This window comes from Hyla sarda, chromosome 7 (assembly GCF_029499605.1).
Source record: "Hyla sarda isolate aHylSar1 chromosome 7, aHylSar1.hap1, whole genome shotgun sequence".
Lineage (NCBI taxonomy): Eukaryota > Metazoa > Chordata > Amphibia > Anura > Hylidae > Hyla > Hyla sarda.
The window spans coordinates 120,117,728-120,132,373 of record NC_079195.1 but is presented as its reverse complement, the minus strand read 5'-3'; positions in this window follow the sequence as shown (position 1 = coordinate 120,132,373).

Genomic DNA, 14,646 nt, shown 5'->3' with positions numbered 1-14,646 from the left:
TTGTGTACTACACATAGTCATAAGTACACATAAAGTAATGTACACATGTCTCATGTACATTAGAGCTGTAACGCTCACCACAACAGAGTCCGTACAAGTGTCCTATGTCTAAAATGTCTAATGTAATTTTTGTGTCCACGTGTCCAGGATACTTTGCTAGCCAGAAGGTATTCCTGTACTCACAAAATCACGTAATAAAAAGTTAAAGATAACAAATGTCAAATGTTATCTAAAAAAATGTCTAGCATAAGAAAATGTCAAGCATAAATATATCTGGTGTTCTGGGGAGAAGTGTGTAATGGCCAAGGGACCCCAGTAGCCAAGGTATTGGGCAGAAAGCCTTCGACAACCCAATCCGCCAGTGTTATATCTTAGTAATGTATAAAGTATTATTATGCATAGTAAAATGTCACAGTGTGCATAGTCAAATGTCTTAGTATGCATAGCCATAGTCTAATGTTATGATATACAAAGTCATAGTCCATAAGTCGTGTTATACCATAGTCATAGGTATGTTGTTATTATTATACAAAATCCTTATTCTACGTTAAATACAAAAATCTACCAGAGCATGTACAGTATGGACATTGATACAGAGACTCTATTGCATTATCAGTTCTTGACAACAAACAACCTGGAAATTAGTGTTGCTCGCGAATATTCGCAATGCGAATTTTATTCTCGAATATCGCATATTCGCGAATTCGTGAATATTCGCGAATATAGCGCTATATATTCGTAATTACGAATATTCGTTTTTTTGTTTTTTTTTCCAGTACACATCACAGTGACCATCCCTCTCTGCTTCCAGCTTGTGTGGTGTAAAGAAGGCTCTAATACTACTGTGTGAGACTGGTGTGCGAATTTTCGCATATGCGAATTTTCGCTTATGTTAATTTTTGTATATGCAAATTTTCACATATGTTAATTTTCGGATACGCGAATTTGCGCATATGCGAAAATAAAACGAGAATATTGCGAACATGCGAATATTCGCGAATATATGACGAATATTCGTCCATATATTCGCGAATATTCGCAAATTCGAATATGGCCTATGCCGCTCAACACTACTGGAAATGGAAGGTGAATACAATGCTCCAGGACTGCATGTTGCCCCACGGCCGTTTCTCTCCTAAAAGCGCTCCAGGATGGACGAGGGCGACTTTAGTTAAGTAGGGGGGTTTGTATGCATCTCCCAGTTCTATCAGCTTCAGTCCCTGCATGTCCCCAGGACTCACCTGTAGTACTCCTACGTACTCCTATAGTCTGTATAGTTGTATATTATTTGTAAAGGACCTTTGATATGGCCACATGGTTATTGATCACATGATGATGATTGTCACATGTTAAAGGGGTACTCCGCCCCTAGACATCTTATCCCCTATCCAGTCCAGACGTCTCAGAGCCAGTGTCCAGCACATTTGGAGGCCTCAAGCCCAAATTACAGCCACAAGTAAGTAAGCCAAGTCATCTCTGTCTGCTGTCACAGCGTGGCTGTCCTAAAGTCTGTCAGTCACTGCAAGTCCCAGCAAGATGCGAGGTCCCCTGTGTTACTGGTCAACTCTCTTGGATCCTGGCCTAGTTGTAAAGACTGTACCATCTGTCTACTTCAGTAAAACTACCGTCAACCCTGACCTGGCCTTGGACTCTTATTTGCCCTGCCTGACTAGGACTAGCGGTGCTACCGATCGGGGGGTTGTCAGTTAAAACCATGCCCTGGTGTCACGATTATTTAGGGGTTAACACCATCTGCCCCTGGGCTACAACATCTGCCCCATACACCTCACTTCACACCACACTGCTGTTGTTCTGTAACTTGGCATCTGAGTCATTATTTGCCCCCGTGCCTAGCCCAGGATCCAGCAGTATTCCTTCGGGTGGTGCAGAGGATAAACCACGCCCTGGAGTCACGAACACAAGGGGTTAATGCCATCTGCCCCTAGGGTAATTCCATCTGCCCTCATCACACCCTCACCACAACTTTTGGCGTCCTACGAACAGAATACGGGTGTGTGCCTTATGCCTAAAGTACCCCCCAGTCTAAACTGTGTCCAGTATTGCAGAGTAAAATTTGCACGCCGATGCGAACAAAGTTTGCGCCAGGAAGTGTACGGGACTTTGTCAATGAAAAGTTTTTAAACCGAGGTGCTTGTGAAATGGGAGGGGAAGTGAAGAAAAGACTGTTATCTGCCATTGTGAACTGTATAGAGTCTGTACCGGAAAGAGTAAACTTGGTCCAGCATTTCCGACGCGAGCGGTCGCAGCTACGCCGCGTCAGTCCCCAGCAGTGACGCCTCTTCACTACAGCGAGGAGGAACCAAAAAGCCTCCCTGTGTTGTACAGGGGAAGATTTTGCCGATCGGACCAAAACCGGAAGTTCCTTGGGCGCAGCCATATTGGGGGCTCCGGTTGCTAAGCTCGTCTCCTGCTGTCATCTACCAAGTACCCGCTGCAGCGCAAACTCTGCAAACACCAACGATTGTTAAATACCAAGTCTCTGGTGCCTGAAGCTGTCAGTGCTGCCACATTATTGTCCATAAGTCTGGTCGCCAGACTGTTCATTACCAGGTACATGCAAAATAGAGGGGGAGTATCCACTACAGTACCCCCATTAGCCAAACCAGAGCAGCTGCAGCACTTCAGCAATCATCTTAAAGGGGAAAGCATCTTATTATTCTTAAAGTGACAGCGCACTCAAAAAGCAACAGGATGTCTGAACCCTGCACCACAGATCAACCGGGTACTAGCGCCCCTTCATCTCCAGCAGCAAGGTCATCACCTGCTCCAGTAGCCAGGGTCTGGCCTCCCTTGCCTGCAGTCAACAGCAACAGTCCTGGTGTTCCAGACTCTGCACCGGTATTCATGGGGAACCCTGTCCCTCCTACCTACAATGGAGACCCCTTTACCCTGAGGGATTTCAAAGAGAGGATCCAGAGTTTGTTTGTCTTTTACTCTTTCCCTCCTAACCAATAGGTGCAATTGCTAACAGAACAACTCCAGGGACCGGCACTAGAGGAAGTCCACACCTGGCCAGCATCTAAGAAGGGGACAGTGGAGCAGATCTTTGAAGAACTGCACCAGGTAATTGAGTCACATTCTCCATCTGAGGTACATCTTCAGCTGTATGAAAGGCGGCAAAAGCCAGGTGAGACATTGAGAGCGTATGCTGTAGCCCTACAGAATGCCCTAGAGACTGTCCAAAAATGTAATAATAATAATAATTTTATTTATATAGCGCCTACAGATTCCGCAGCACTTACAATTATGGGGTACAAACAAAGACAAGTATCAGACATAATACTACACAATAACTATTCAAACAGGAGGTGTGGGGATATGCTGAGGATATGTTGAGGCCAATTAAAGAATGTTATAGGCCTGTCTGAAGAGATGTGTTTTCTCTTCTCCCGAACAGAGCAACAAGGTGTTAATGGACAGGTTAATTAAAGTAACCCATAAAAAGTGGGACAAGGCCCAATTGAGAATGTTAGCGGTCCAAAACCCCCACGTCATTTTCTGCTTTTAAAAGACTGGCTATCCAAGTGATCGAGTCTGGGACTGAGATAGCGGAAACTTGTACTCCCCTCACACCTTTTCAAGAGCCACTAGGGGCAGTAACCAGATCTATACCATCACAGTCAACTGTCCCCGCCCCAGTGCAGCCTACTTTGCCAGTCACTGTAGCCTTAGATCTACAGAGCGTTACACAGGACATTGAGCAATTGATCAAGGCTGTTAAGGACCTTACCACCCAGCCTGCTCCACCTGACCGTGAACCACCCTTGCCTTGGAAACCTACACCTGCTCCCTGCTATTCCAGTTACCGTAATCCTCAAGCCAATAGATATTCGGGGACTCAGAGACCTTTCTGCACCTATTGTAACAAGCCCGGGCCATTGGAAAAGGCAGTGCTGGGATTTAAACGGATTGACCCTGAGGTCGAGGACCGGCCCTCAGGAAAACAGTCACCAGGCCCAACCCCCGAACGACCTAAATCAGGACTCTCACTTTATGTTTCCTCCTGCACCTTTGTAAAAGTCATTGTAGAAGGTATACCTCTAGAGGCGTTTATAGATAGAGGGTCACAAGTGTCTACCATATCTAAATGTTTTTTCTATCAACAATGGGATGCTAGCTTATTGTGTGAGCCTGATAATGTTAATTTCAGAGTAGTTGCAGGTAATGGGCAATTAGTCCCCAGGCATGGATACTGGGAGCCAACTATTCAGTTGGGGAAGCATGTACTTACCGGACAGGGAGCGTTTGTAACTAATGTGACAGATAAGGGGTCTGCAGAGTTTATATTGGGGACGAACATTATGAAAAATTGTTTCACTGAGATATTAGATGCTTTGTATGGCTCTCTTCCCCATATGTCCCCTTCAGACCAGCGGGCTATGCAGCACCACTTGAAAGTTCTACAGGCGGAGCAGAAGTTTGCCAACAAGCAAGGTGAAATCTGCAGATTATGAGTTCAAGACATCAGGTCGGTGACCTTACAACCCAACACGGAGACCATCCTCTGGTGTCGTACACACTAAGAATAGGGACTATGAGGCCCTGCTGTAACCCATGCAGTTGGAAGATCATCCTCTTGTCCGAGCTGCAAGTAGTCTCGTCACTGTCACCAATGGGAGAGCCCCGATGCGTTTAGTGAACCTGTCTGACTCTGCTACTGTCTTACCCAAATACACTCCAGTGGCTAAGCTGTACCTCCTAGAGCCAAAATACAGTGTGACAGAACAACTGGTGGCCCAACAGCGTGCAGCTCAAGTTTCAGAGGGATCCAGTGCTGACCCCCCAGAACCCTAGTGAGCACAGCTCCAAGTAGGGGACGACACTACCTCAATGTTGCCAAAAAGTATCACAAAGCTTTCAGCAAACACCCCACAGACTTCGGGAAGACTTCGATGATCCAGCACCGTATCCTCACAGGCGACAGCCCGCCTATGAAGGAAAGGCACCGCCCAGTCATGCCAGGCATGTACCAGACTGTCAAGAATATGCTGACTGACATGAAAGAGGCGGACGTAATACAAGAAAGTCAGGGTCCCTGGGCGGCACCACTTGTCCTGGTCAAAAAGAAAGACGGAACCATCCGCTTCTGTGTCGACTACAGAATGTTGAACAATGTCACACATAAGGACGCTTATCCTTTGCCAAGGTTCGAGGAGTCACTTACAGCCCTCGGGTCTGCTACTTACTTCTCCACACTGGATCTGACCAGCAGATACTGGCAAGTGCCCATGGTTGTGGAGGATCGGGAGAAGACCGCCTTCGTGACACCCATGGGATTGTTAGAGTTTAAAAGTATGACATCCGGACTATGTAATGCCCCTGCTACGTTCCAGCGTCTGATGGAAAGGTGCCTGGGTCATTTGAATTTCCAAAGTGTCTTGGTAACTAGACAATGTCATTGTGTATTCCAAGTCCTACCAGGAACACCTCAGTCATCTGTCAGATGTCTTTCAAGTCTTGATCAAGCATGGGTGGAAGATCAAACCATCAAAGTGTCACTTGCTCAAACCTCAAGTCCATTACTTGGGACATGTTTTCAGCGCAGAGGGAGTCCAGCCAAATCCTGAAAAGGTAGATGCTGTCAAGAACTGGCCTACCCTGCGCATGGTGAAGGCTGTCAGGAGCTTCCTGGGATTTGCCAACTACTACTGCTGCTTCATCTCACACTTCGACAAAATTGCAGAACCCCTCACAGCAATAGAAGACTACCGATTGAATGGGCCGAAGAGCAAGAGACAGCGTTCCAAGCTCTTAAACGTCTGCTGACCGAACCACCCATCTTGCCGTATCCAGACTACAGTCAGACTTTCCGGCTATATACTGATGCCAGTTTAGAAGGTCTGGGAGCTGTCCTGTCCCAAGTTCAGGAAGGACAAGAGCGAGTAATTGCCTATGCCAGTCGTAACCTGTGAGGAGCAGAGAAGAACGATGCTAATTACAGCTCCTTCAAGTTGGAACTTCTCGCCCTGGTATGGGCCGTGACCGAAAAGTTAAACACAAATAAAACATAAAATTTGCCCTCCCTCAACTAGTTTTGGTGCACCAGCCCTGTCCTCAGGAGGATTATCAGGCAAACACCTCTCCACGTGGATACTTCAGCCTTTTATGTGCTAGGTTTACTTCTGTCATCAACCTGCGTCCATTACGTGGATGACATAGCCAATCACAAACATTTTTGAGGCAGGAACCAATCACCAGTTCATTCCATTGGTTCCTGCCTCCATCACCGAAACTAGTTGAGGGAGGGCAAATTTTATGTTTTAATTGTGTCATAGTAATCCAGTTAAGAAAGGGAAACTGCAGTTTACTATACCTGCTAAATAGTGGGGTTATCCCCGACATATTAATACACCTGGTAGTGTGACCTAACGATTTTAACTTCTGTGTCACTACAACACATTTTAATATAATCAACTCATTAAAAGTACATTTTTAGGGGAGTTATTTAAGGGGATCTTGTGCCCAGGGCCTTTGTGCCCTGGGTTTTGGTATATTGTTTGTGCACAAAGGACTGTTGTACCGAAATTCTTTTGATCCGGTCTCTGGTGATCGACTTCATCAGATTCTGGTTCCCCCAATGTGGCGATGGTCCTCAACGCATACCGTGACCAGTTGGGACACTCTGGAGTCCACAAGACTGAAGCCGCTGTGAGGCGAAGGTTCTATTGGATTGGAATGTGGTGCGATATTGAAAAATGGTGCAGTGAATGTGCTGTCTGTAACATCACCAAGAATGTGCGCAAGGATGCCAGAGCACCCCTCAATTCCATCCAGAGTAACAGAGCTAATCAGTTGGTCACGCTAGACCATGTGAAATTGTCTCCTATGCTCTCACCATGGTGGATCATTATTCTAAGTGGGTTCTTGTTGTACCTGTCAAAGATCTCACAGCCAAGAAAGCGGCTCAGATGTTATACTTCAAATGGTTGCAAACCCTTGGGTGTCCGGAGTCCGTCTTAACTGACCGTGCAATGGTCTTTGAGGCCCAACTGTTCCAAGACCTGTGTCAATTCCACGACTGCAAGAAAGTCCAGACTACCGCCTATCACCCTCAGAGGAATGGGCTCTGTGAACGTATCAACCAAGTCTTCATCCACATGCTATGAGCAGCTTCTGTATCAAGGCAAGAGGAATGGCCCCGGTTATTGCCAGAGTTGTTGGAAATCTACAACAATACAGTACACTGTTCCACTGGATACACCCCTTTCTTCTTGATGATGGGTCAACATGGTAAACTTCCAAAAGACCGAACATTTGGATTGCAGGCCCCGGTCAACAATTCTCCACAAGCGTCCCTGAAGTGGGTCTCCGACCATCAGAGGAGGATTCAAGAGGCCAAGGAGATTGTCAGCATGAAAATGGGCGAGGCCCAACAAAGACAACAAGAAGACTATAACTGCCATGCATCTGCCAAACCACTCAAGGTGGGCAATAAAGTCTGGCTGCGGAAGTTCCCGAGAACTAACAAGTTAGACTCCATCTGGGAGTACATCTCCGATGTATACGAAGTACAAAAGCCTGGGTATGAGCCACAAGTCGTCCACCGAAATCGTGTCAAGCTCTGTCTCAAAAAAGATCTACCAGTGCTCCCAGCACCATCTCCTTTAGGTGTCCGACCTGCAAGGGAGTATGTTTCTGAGGAGGGGATCCATCCATCCATGGATTTCCCCATGTTTTCTCCGAATCAGCCAGCATTCTTCTGTGGATCTCCAACCCCGGGACTAGTTCAACCAGCGTTAGCCAACATGCCAGTCCCAGTCCTGTCACCATTGGCTCTGGCCAATATACCTGTCTCTAGAGTGCTGACAATGTTTCCAACATTTCCAATGTCTCCAGCACAAATGCCAGCAACCCTGAGTCCTGCAAATTCTGAACCAATTCCAGCTCCTGACTTCACTGAAGATGAGTCGGCTAAAGCTCCAGAAGCTCCAAGGGCTCCAGATTCCCCAGAGGTGATGCTGCGCAGATCCCAAAGGTCAACTCAGGGACAGTTACCAGCTAGGTACAGAGAATAGTCGTAGTACCTTGTATAAAGTTGTCAGTGTAAAGTCTAGTCATATTTAGTCAGTCTAGCATAGATAATGCTAAGTGTAATTTTGTACAGTTAAGTCTAATAGAGTACATAGTGTATTGTGGACAAACTAGTCAAATGTAATGTCTAGTTAGGACTGTAGCTGACAAAAATATATTCCAGTCCATAATAGTCAGTAATGTCAAATGTTCAAATGTCTAACCATTTTCCTGTCCATCTTGTACAGGGTACTCTACTGGCTAGAGAGTTCTCCTGGGAGCTTGATAAACATGTAAAGTGACAGAGTTGCCATGTATAAAGGTAATATTTTCCAGGAATGTGAATAGTGTTCTTGGGAGAAGTAGCTAGTGCCAAAGGGCCCTAGTAGCTAAGGCATTCGGGTAGAAAGCCTCCGGCAGCCTGTTCCGATTCAAGTGTGTTCATGTATGCAGTTGGAAAACTCAAGAACCTTATATGTCTTGTAATCCCCGTTATTCATACCCTAACAAAAGGAGCATGTAAGGACATTACCAACTAATGCTACATGGACTCATGCCCAGTTGTTTGTTGTTATTCTTCAGACCTGAGAAGGACATTCGGTATCAATGCCCCAGGAACTGTTTGTCATCAAAAGGCCCCAGTGGCCACTTTTATGTCATCCTCCCTCCAGGACTGGGCGCCGAGGACGGGTGTTGTTAAGGGGGGGGGGGGGGGGTTGTGGTGGCCCAGTACAGGAGTTGCACCCCTGTACCCTAGCTGCCCTGTCTGGCAGACTCCATACAGTGACCCCTGGGCCCTCTTACACCTGTCCCCTTCTATATTTATCTCTATGCCGATGTTATACATTATAATGTACATATAATGTGTTATAGCTTTAAGACCTGTTGTCATGTGATTAACCTGTTGTCATGTGATTGTAACTCAGTGAGGTATCAGTGACCATGTGACCTAAGGGGGACCTATTGGACCCCTCCTAGTTTCCCCCATATAAGCCCTGGGAGGAGCTAACTTATTCTCATAGCTCTTAGTCTTTGCCGAGTTGCAGTGAGCTCAAGTCCTAGGTGCGTGTCTGGAGTTCAGAGGAGGCCTAAAGTCAGTCAAGCAGCCATGGATTCTCAAGTCCATTGGCCCACAGGTCAAGTCAAAGCCTGGTAAGCTACAAAAGGGATGAAGTCAGTCATAGTCTGTCATAGTGAAGTCAGTCCAAGTCATCCTGTCTCAAGTCAGCGTGGCCTGCATCCCAATTGTCCAAGTCCACTACAAGTCCCAGAAAACCCTAAGGTCTCTGAAGTCACTGGTCACCTCCGTGGGCCTAGCCAAGCTGTATAGACTGTTACACCTGTCTGACTCAGTAAAGCTGCATTTGTTCCGTAACTTGGCGTCGGAGTCATTATTTGCCCCCGTGCCTAGCCCAGGATCCAGCAGTATTCCTTTGAGTGGTGTAGAGGATAAACCACGCCCTGGCGTCACAAACACAAAGGGATAATGCCACCTGCCCCTAGGGTAATTCCATCTGCCCTCATCACACCCTCACCACAGTATTTGCAAACTTTGTATGCTATCAGGTCCCTTAAAGATTTTTCCCTGAAAGCTCCCTTTTGTTCATAGTGGACAATGGACACCATGTCAGCAAAGGAAAGGCCAGGTGTAGAATTTGGTTTCTCTCTCTCTAGCAACTCAACAAGTGAGCAGGGTCTTATATGGACCTCCCTGACCTTTGCCTGCCATGTGACCTTGGCCCTAAAGGGGACCTATCTCAAGTGTACCTCTGCTTTACGTGTATGTAGTACTGTAAACCCTTATGCTACCCTGCAGTGTCAGCTTTACTCCAGGGCGTGCTGGATACAGTATCCATCAAAGAGGTGATTTATACAGTGAACAGGCAGAAATCCCAAAGGGAAAAATTATATAGTGTAGGGAATGTCTCATGGAGGATTACTAAAATCCTGCACATACTTCCAAGAGTGAATGAAGCACCATTATGCTACCCGGCAGAGTCAGCTTTACTGGACAAAAATAAATACTAAATACACAATAAAAGACATACTTTCCCAGCATAAAGACACAAGCGTACATTCCCCACCCAGGGCTACTACCTGGAGATGAGCGAACTTTTGAAAAATTAGATTCAAGCAATTTGCCAAATTTTTCAAAAAAATTTGGTTCGGGTCAAATATTTTCAGGGCGAATTGCTATTAATAATGGCTATTTCTGGCTTACTTTGAGGCCCAACTGTTCCAAGACCTGTGTCAATTCCACAACTGCAAGAAACTCCAGACTACCGCCTATCACCCTCAGGGGAATGGGCTCTGTGAACGTGTCAACCAAGTCTTCATCCACATGCTATGAGCAGCTTCTGTATCAAGGCAAGAGGAATGGCCCCGGTTATTGCCCGAGTTGTTGGAAATCTACAACAATACAGTACACTGTTCCACTGGATACACCCCTTTCTTCTTGATGATGGGTCAACATGGTAAACTTCCAAAAGACCGAACATTTGGATTGCAGGCCCCGGTCAACAATTCTCCACAAGCGTCCCTGAAGTGGGTCTCCGACCATCAGAGGAGGATTCAAGAGGCCAAGGAGATTGTCAGCATGAAAATGGGCGAGGCCCAACAAAGACAACAAGAAGACTATAACTACCATGCATCTGCCAAACCACTCAAGGTGGGCAATAAAGTCTGGCTGCGGAAGTTCCCGAGAACTAACAAGTTAGACTCCATCTGGGAGTACATCTCCGATGTATACGAAGTACAAAAGCCTGGGTATGAGCCACAAGTCGTCCACCGAAATCGTGTCAAGCTCTGTCTCAAAAAAGATCTACAGTGCTCCCAGCACCATCTCCTTTAGGTGTCCGACCTGCAAGGGAGTATGTTCCTGAGGAGGGGATCCATCCATCCATGGATTTCCCCATGTTTTCTCCGAATCAGCCAGCATTCTTCTGTGGATCTCCAACCCCGGGACTAGTTCAACCAGCGTTAGCCAACATGCCAGTCCCAGTCCTGTCACCATTGGCTCTGGCCAATATACCTGTCTCTAGAGTGCTGACAATGTTTCCAACATCTCCAATGTCTCCAGCACAAATGCCAGCAACCCTGAGTCCTGCAAATTCTGAACCAATTCCAGCTCCTGACTTCACTGAAGATGAGCCGGCTAAAGCTCCAGAAGCTCCAAGGGCTCCAGATTCCCCAGAGGTGATGCTGCGCAGATCCCAAAGGTCAACTCAGGGACAGTTACCAGCTAGGTACAGAGAATAGTCGTAGTACCTTGTATAAAGTTGTCAGTGTAAAGTCTAGTCATATTTAGTCAGTCTAGCATAGATAAGGCTAAGTGTAATTTTGTACAGTTAAGTCTAATAGAGTACATAGTGTATTGTGGACAAACTAGTCAAATGTAATGTCTAGTTAGGACTGTAGCTGACAAAAATATATTCCAGTCCATAATAGTCAGTAATGTCAAATGTTCAAATGTCTAACCATTTTCCTGTCCATCTTGTACAGGGTACTCTACTGGCTAGAGAGTTCTCCTGGGAGCTTGATAAACATGTAAAGTGACAGAGTTGCCATGTATAAAGGTAATATTGTCCAGGAATGTGAATAGTGTTCTTGGGAGAAGTAGCTAGTGCCAAAGGGCCCTAGTAGCTAAGGCATTCGGGTAGAAAGCCTCCGGCAGCCTGTTCTGATTCAAGTGTGTTCAGTGTGTTCATGTATGCAGTTGGAAAACTCAAGAACCTTATATGTCTTGTAATCCCCGTTATTCATACCCTAACAAAAGGAGCATGTAAGGACATTACCAACTAATGCTACATGGACTCATGCCCAGTTGTTTGTTGTTATTCTTCAGACCTGAGAAGGACATTCGGTATCAATGCCCCAGGAACTGTTTGTCATCAAAAGGCCCCAGTGGCCACTTTTATGTCATCCTCCCTCCAGGACTGGGCGCCGAGGACGGGTGTTGTTAAGGGGGGGGGGGGGGGTTTGTGGTGGCCCAGTACAGGAGTTGCACCCCTGTACCCTAGCTGCCCTGTCTGGCAGACTCCATACAGTAACCCCTGGGCCCTCTTACACCTGTCCCCTTCTATATTTATCTCTATGCCGATGTTATACATTATAATGTACATATAATGTGTTATAGCTTTAAGACCTGTTGTCATGTGATTAACCTGTTGTCATGTGATTGTAACTCAGTGAGGTATCAGTGACCATGTGACCTAAGGGGGACCTATTGGATCCCTCCTAGTTTCCCCCATATAAGCCCTGGGAGGAGCTAACTTATTCTCATAGCTCTTAGTCTTTGCCGAGTTGCAGTGAGCTCAAGTCCTAGGTGCGTGTCTGGAGTTCAGAGGAGGCCTAAAGTCAGTCAAGCAGCCATGGATTCTCAAGTCCATTGGCCCACAGGTCAAGTCAAAGCCTGGTAAGCTACAAAAGGGATGAAGTCAGTCATAGTCTGTCATAGTGAAGTTAGTCCAAGTCATCCTGTCTCAAGTCAGCGTGGCCTGCATCCCAATTGTCCAAGTCCACTACAAGTCCCAGAAAACCCTAAGGTCTCTGAAGTCACTGGTCACCTCCGTGGGCCTAGCCAAGCTGTATAGACTGTTACACCTGTTTGACTCAGTAAAGCTGCATTTGTTCCGTAACTTGGCGTCGGAGTCATTATTTGCCCCCGTGCCTAGCCCAGGATCCAGCAGTATTCCTTCGAGTGGTGTAGAGGATAAACCACGCCCTGGCGTCACAAACACAAAGGGATAATGCCACCTGCCCCTAGGGTAATTCCATCTGCCCTCATCACACCCTCACCACAGTATTTGCAAACTTTGTATGCTATCAGGTCCCTTAAAGATTTTTCCCTGAAAGCTCCCTTTTGTACATAGTGGACAATGGACACCATGTCAGCAAAGGAAAGGCCAGGTGTAGAATTTGGTTTCTCTCTCTCTAGCAACTCAACAAGTGAGCAGGGTCTTATATGGACCTCCCTGACCTTTGCCTGCCATGTGACCTTGGCCATAAAGGGGACCTATCTCAAGTGTACCTCTGCTTTACGTGTATGTAGTACTGTTAACCCTTATGCTACCCTGCAGTGTCAGCTTTACTCCAGGGCGTGCTGGATACAGTATCCATCAAAGAGGTGATTTATACAGTGAACAGGCAGAAATCCCAAAGGGAAAAATTATATAGTGTAGGGAATGTCTCATGGAGGATTACTAAAATCCTGCACATACTTCCAATAGTGAATGAAGCACCATTATGCTACCCGGCAGAGTCAGCTTTACTGGACAAAAATAAATACTAAATACACAATAAAAGACATACTTTCCCAGCATAAAGACACAAGCGTACATTCCCCACCCAGGGCTACTACCTGGAGATGAGCGAACTTTTGAAAAATTAGATTCAAGCAATTTGCCAAATTTTTCCAAAAAATTGGGTTCGGGTCAAATATTTTCAGGGCGAATTGCTATTAATAATGGCTATTTCTGGCTTACTTAGAGCCTCAATAGGGGTGTAGAGCACTTTGCCTTGTCCTAACAAGCATAGGGAGTGTGCTGTGTTAGTGAAATAATATTGTTATTCAGTGTGACATGCAGATTACAGGCATTGCTATTAGAATCACTGCTGTAGAGTGTCAATGTGGCAGTAAAGAGAGACCATTTAGTGTCAAAATGTAAGAGAATAAAGAGATTTTTTAATGTAATTTGAATTTAATTTAATTTGAATTTTTAGAGTACCCATTCTGGTGAGCATCGAGCTATCGGTCCTCCGCCATGCAAGATACCACCTGTTCCAGCCCCTGCCTCTCAGCACCCCCTGACTATGAAAGTGCGAATGTTTTATTTAATCAGCTATGGTTCATTGTTATCGCTCCAAGCTGTTTCATTGGATTCTTGTAATAATTCCACAGGTAATATATGACATCGGTGACCATAGGGCCTCAGTCTTGAAAAGATTACATAGTTTTCTTTAAATTTTACCCCTTAAGGACCAAGCCCATTTTGACCTTAAGGACCAGGCCAATTTTATTTTTGGGTTTTTGTTTTTTCCTCCTCGCTTTCTAAAATCCATAACTCTTTTATAATTCCATCTACAGACCCCTATAAGGGCTTGTTTTTTTTTGCAAGACCAATTGTACTTTGTAATGAAACCTCTCATTTTACTATGAAATGTACGGCGAACCCTAAAAAATATTTTTTTTAGAGAGGAAATTTTAATGAAAACCACAATTTTGCACATTTTGGAGGGTTTGGTTTTCGCACTGTACACTTAAAGGTAAAAATTATATGTGTTCTTTATTCTGTGGGTCAATATGATTAAAATGATATCCATGGCTAGATACTTCTATATTTTTGTACCGCTTAAAAAAAATCGAAAACATTTTGTACAAAATCAGTAATCTAAAATCGCCCGATTTTGACCCCATAAAACTTTTTCATTTTTCCGTATATATATGGTGGTATGATGGCTAATTTTTTTTTTGCGCCGTCCTCTGTACTTTTTATCGATACCACATTTGCACATATAAAACTTTTAGATAATTTTTTATAACATTTTTGGGGAATAAAATGTGACCAAAAAAGCAGCATTTTTTTTTTTTTTTACATTTACGCTGTTCACAGTACA